This window comes from Papaver somniferum, chromosome 2 (assembly GCF_003573695.1).
Source record: "Papaver somniferum cultivar HN1 chromosome 2, ASM357369v1, whole genome shotgun sequence".
In the NCBI taxonomy this organism is placed as follows: Eukaryota; Viridiplantae; Streptophyta; class Magnoliopsida; order Ranunculales; family Papaveraceae; genus Papaver; species Papaver somniferum.
The window spans coordinates 25,723,738-25,730,045 of NC_039359.1; positions in this window are offsets into that span (position 1 = coordinate 25,723,738).

Consider the following 6,308-nt stretch of genomic DNA (forward strand, 5'->3'; position numbering starts at 1 on the left):
GATAAAGTAATGAAATGGCTGGTGGTACAGACCACGAAAACCAGAAAGTAGCAATCAAGTTCTTCATTAGTTTCAGGTAAAAGAAAGGTTTGTTTATGATTTTTCTGAATGTTACGAGTATGAGTTTTTCCCAAAGGTAATTCATATTTGTGATATTTGGAATGAATCATGTTTCCTACTTATTGAATATTGTGCTCTTAAACCTTTCAATTCATGAAAATTTAATCTTAAACTTGTTAGGATTTGACTCATGTATGTCGCAATTTTCCCAAAGGTGTTTTGCGATGATACTGAGTTTTATATTTTAAGTTTAAGATGTTTATATGTGCTTATGAATATGCTATCATTTTTGTTAGTATGCATAGCTATTTAAAGTGATAATAAGCATGTGTGCTGTGAAATAAAGTTTTGAAACTTGGAAGTAATGATCGTTATACATCATGGTTTACCCAAAGGTGCACCTGATGGTAATGAATCTATTCTAATGTTTCATTTGTGTATAGTAAAAGTGTTGACAGCATTGCATATGGCAGAGTTATGAATAACAGTGGGAGTTTGATAACATTGTTTTGTTTATCATCTTAAATGAGTACTTGTTCTTGCTGTTTAACTTGTTTTGCTTTCTATGTTGTTGAAGGAACGCAAAATCAGTGGGAGTTCAGTACAGAAAGTCCCTTTCGAGACAACTTGTAATGAGCATGGAATAAATCTCTTTAGATATCAAGGTCTCCTTTGAGACACATAATAAACATTTCAGAGATTAATCCAATAAAGAGATGAATAAAGGGTCTCGACGGAGACATGTTTCATTTTTGAAACAAAGATTTTGTCTTCGGAGATATATCTCTTATTGGGCAGGTCTGTATACCAGTCTCGACGGAGACGTTACTCATAATTGAGCCAGATGACAGACATACCTCAATTGAGTCAGATGAATCTCTTCGGAGATGTTAGTTGTCTTGACTGACATACCTCAATTGAGCCAGATGACTCTCTTTGGAGATGTTAATCATCTCGACAAACTACCTAAATTGAGTCAGATGAATCTCTACGGAGATGTCTCTTCGGAGATATTTAATGTCTTGTCGGGCATATCTCAATTGAGTCAGATGTATACTTGTTATATGTTTCGACGGAAACATGCCTCTTAATTGAGCCAGTTGTATACTTGTCTCGACGGAGACGAATCTCAATATTATCAAGGAAATCCTATAATGTTGCAGTAAGAGCATATAAAGTTGTAGTGAGAGCTTATAAAGATTGATTCAAGTTTATGTTTTATGGTTTGAAAAGAAAGTTTAAAGTGCAGATTATCTTGGCATAAGGTTAAGCCATTTAAAGTGTATGCATAAAGTTTAAATTACAGTTTACTTGAGTACAAAATGGCCCGTCTAGTTTTATGATTATAGAAATGGCGTATGCATCTCTTAAATGGTGTATGGGTCTCTATGGTCGAATCCTAGCGTACCTTTTAGACTCGCATGCAGTTTTAGTAGAGAATTTCTTTGTTGCTAACCAAAATGGGAGAATGTTAGACTTAATGTTGGTTTAGCAACAAATCATGTTTAGCTTAAGATAATCCAGTTTAGTATAGTGCAGATTATGGTATGATTATTGTTTTAATCATTTATATAATCCTGTTTAGTATAAACTAATCTATCTTGAGCTGTCATGTGAGCTGTCTATTGTAGCCATGAGCTGTCACTCCAACTCATGATGGAAAGGTTGGAGAGACATGTGGCAAGCATGACTAGGACTCTCTTCTAGCCTCACTTGTTTTAAAAGGAAAATTAGTTTTCATCCATCAATCTAAGATGAGGAAATAGAAGTAGATCAGAAGTCATGAAACCTCAAAGCTATTGCTTTCTATTTCCTTATTGTGAATATGTTTTGTATATATGGTGTATGTAGGTGTTCTAAGTTGCTTAGTGCTGATTTAGTGTTGTAAGAACATGGTAATACTAGAGTTATGGTATATTTCAGTATATAGTTTTCACATAATTGTGTTTAAGCATAAAGAATGTTGATTATGAAGCTGAAATTCCAACAAAATTATCACTAATTAAATAAGGGTAGATCAGTATTTTAAAAAACATTTGGATAAGGGGTGACTCAAATTAGGTTTTAATGTCCTCTAGCTAAGGTCCCTAATTATTTTCCAGGGCCCCCAATTCATCCCTGAAAAACATACTGACCCAAGAGTCGTATCCCTTGTTTCCTAACTCGGGTGAACAATATTACTTATGGATGTTAGTCTGAGCAATGTGGAAATGGTATCATCGGCTAACTCATTTTCCTCGAACATGTAGAAATTAATTTTTCGACATTCAATCTACCCCGTTCAGTCTTTCTTACGTTTTTGTATTTTTGTTGTTGTTCTGTGACGCACGCCCGCTTACAGAATCTTCAAGACTCAACTAGCAAACACACAGGCGGGGATGTTTTCCTTAGTTCTGGTCTTAAGGATATAATAATATATACAAATTGAGTGGATAATGTAATAATATTGTGGCCATTACAGCCGAAGGAGACTCGAGGTCTCTCCACCTAAAGTTAGAGCATATTCTATGGGTAGTCTCCAAATGAATCCTAACTCTTTCATATGAAAGAGGACTCAATCATATGAACGGGTGAAGCCACTATGGGCAAATTTAAAAAGGAAAACTACACGGGAGACTGTCTCCCGTGTAATAACTTTTTTTTCAAAGTAGACGGGGGACTGTCCTCCGTCCAAAAAAAAAAGCAAAAAGATTACTAGACGGGGGACAGTCCCCCGTCCGGAAAAAAACAAGAAAAATTACATATACGGGGGACAGTCCCGCGTCCAAAAGAACAAAAACAAAAAAAAATTACATAGACCGGGGACAGTCCCCCGTCCAAGTGAAAAAAAAAGCAAATTTTTTAGACGGGGGACTGCCCCCGTCTAGTGTTCCACTTACAACTACTCGTTCATCTGAACAAGTGCACGGTAGAGTTGGGAGTGAAAGTGAGGTTGGTAGTTTTCATAGTGGCCTATAATTAGACCAAATTGATAGTCATTCTTTCAAGATGAAAGAGTTACGCTACCCATAGGATTTGCTCTTATAGATGACTTGACCTTATAATTGACTTCCATTACCCAGATTTTCATAAAGTTTTTATAAAGTTTGATAATTAGTAATATACTGAGCATGGAAAAGAGTCATGACTGATATATGACACCATTAAGTAATTTAACAGTTCCATATAATACATCCGCAAAATGACGTCTTATGACTAACAACATCATACATACTACTTGATTACCACCATGTCTCGTTTACAGAGACAGCTTGCCCATTGTGTTCCGGTTTGGAAAAAACAAGGGGTAGAAATTAAACTATTGTATATTTTTTCATGTTCAATTGTTGGGCCAGGCAAACACTAGCAAATAAACAGAGATGACCCTGTGCCTGTGGCGTCCTAACTCGTATGTCATGGTGGATAGAAAGTCCTGGTCGATTATTACGATGGTTCGCATGTTGGGAAGATCATATGAATCCCTGTAATGATACTGTAGGTATTGATTGATTGTAAAAGTTACTCAAAGAAGCTACAGGACCAAGTCTATATACAGATTTATTGACTCAACAGAACTGAATGAAAATTACAGGAGGTGAAACATCATAACTGTAACAGAAAACTGTTACTGTTATTACAGGTGAAAACAACTGACACACACTAGGAGATCTTGTGACAGGATTGGCTGCATAGAAAGAGTCAGTACAACGTATGGATACAACACTGAGTCTAACATCCCCTTCAAACTGATGTGCACACAGTAAACCTAACTGAGACTTGGATAATCCTTTAGTGAACAAATCAGCTACCTGACTAAGGATACGGATATAAGAAACCTCCAGGAAACCAGTTTTAACTAGATCTCGTATCATATGATAATTCACCTCAATGTGTTTAGTGCGAGCATGAAAAATGGGATTTTCAGTTAGACTTCTTGCACCAAGATTGTCACAGAATAACTTGCAGGGAAGAGATAATCTGACAGATAGCTTATTAAATAAGTAAGATAGCCGCAGAATTTCAACTGCTGCATTTGCAAGACTTTCTGTATATTGCTTCAATAGAGGAGCGAGAAATGGTGCATTGTTTCTTTGCTGACTAAGAAACAAGATTACCACCCACAAAAATACAATATCCTGAAGTAGATTTGAGTGTGTCAGGACAACCAGCCTAGTCACCATCACAATAAGCTATAAGTTCAGAGTAGTTTCCACCTCCTAGAGTAATACCTTGACCAAGGATCCTTTAATATATCTGAGAATACGTTTAGCAAGTTAGAAATGAATATCAGTAGGACAATGCATGAACCGACTGACATATATAGTTCACTACAAAACTAATATCAGGTCTAGTCAGAGTCAAATATCGTAGTCCTCCCACTAAGCTTCTATAAGAAGCTGCGTCCTTCAAAAGTTCACCATCATAAGCAGAAATTCTTGGACAAGAGGTTGCTGGAGTTTTACATGGTTTACAACCCAAATATCATGCTTTCTTAGCAGATCAACAGAGTACTTGTTTTGAGTAAGAAGCAAATTATTTGCTGAAGAATCAAAAATAGCTCATATACCTAGAAAAGTGATGTTAGGATCCAAGATCTTTCATGGCAAATTCAGACTTCAGAGAAGTGATAAAGGAAGTAAGTAGATATTCAGAAGTGCCCACAAGAATAATGTTATCTACATAAACTAAAAGAATCATTCTCTCCGAATTCTTGTGATAGATGAACATAGAAGCATCACTGACAGAATTAGTGAAACCATAAGTAAGAAAATAACCACTAAATCTCTAATACCAAGCTCTAGGATCTTGTTTGAGTCCATATAAAGATTTTTGAAGATGACACACATGGGTGGGATGCTCAAGATCGATAAAACCAGGAGGCTATTCTATGTAAACATTCTCAGATAAATTTTCATGCAAAAAAGCATTACTAACATCAAGTTGTCTCATACTCCATTTATTTGAGAGGGATAAACTCGGAACACATCTGATAGTGGTAGCTTTAACAACAAGACTAAAAGTTTCCTCAAAATCAAAACTATCTACTTGATGATATCTCTTAGCCACTAATCTAGATTTATATCTCTCTACTGTACCATCAGACTTTAAATTGGTCTAGTAGACCCACTTACATCCAAGAACATTCATAGATGGGTGATATGGAACATGTACAACGGTATTATTCTCATGCAAAGCAGTGTATTCATTTTTCATTGCCTGACCCAAACATGTTGTTTGATTTCCTCCTTATAAGTCTTTGGCTCAGGAAAGGGCTTAAGTAGAGTAGTAAGAGCAAGTGGCTCATGATGTTTCAATGAGCTATTAGCTACAAAATCTTTAGATAAAGGATTAGGTACATGAATACTGGACTTAGACCTTGTATGAATGCCAGAATTAGGTTGTACTGAAGTGAAGAAGCATCATAATAATCTTGAGTTGGAGAAAGAGTATCAGTATAAAGAAAACTATCAGCTGGCAAAGACTCTAAAGAATAAGAAATCTCTGAAGTATCATCTTGTAGTACTGGCACCATTGTAGGACTATATGAAGGATGTGATGAACTGGATAAATCCACATTTGAAGTAGCAAAATAAAACTTGGTTTCATCAAAAACCACATGAGTAGTCACATAAATCCTTTGAGTGTGGAAATCCAAACATCTATAACATTTATGATGAATTTTATATCCCAGTGTTTGTGGGTGAAAACGATTTCTGATGATTTTGGTAAATTCGTGTGTGTGAATGAGAAAAGAGTCTAAACCCTAAACAATATACTGCACGGGAGTACTTTTGATTCGAGAGATCAATCTGTACAAATCTGGCCTAAACCAAGAAATGGTCATTCCAGACTTGCTTCGGTCACAAAGTGAAGGAGAAAGGTTGGTCTTAGGGAGGGAAGCGAATAAAGTGTCGAGACCAGAATCGTCGGTCTGGAAGTGTGGGTGTTTTGTGACTTGTATCAGAAAATTGGAATGCCTATCCGAATGAAAAGCTATCAGGTGATTTCTGAATGTTGTATTGTTTTCCTGACCAAAAACCTGTTTTTGGTGGAAATAGGTGAGACCTATTTATACAAGTCGCAAAAAAACGTACCCTGGTCTCGTAGAAAGTGGAAATGATTGAGTGGTGTAAGAAGGGAGTAATGGATAACGCCTGGAATTGATGATTCTATAATGAAGGATACGTTTCACCATTACTTATTTCCATTACTAACCGCCCCGCTTTATGACACTTTCTTGTAACAGGCGTATTGCACGCCGCACGCTG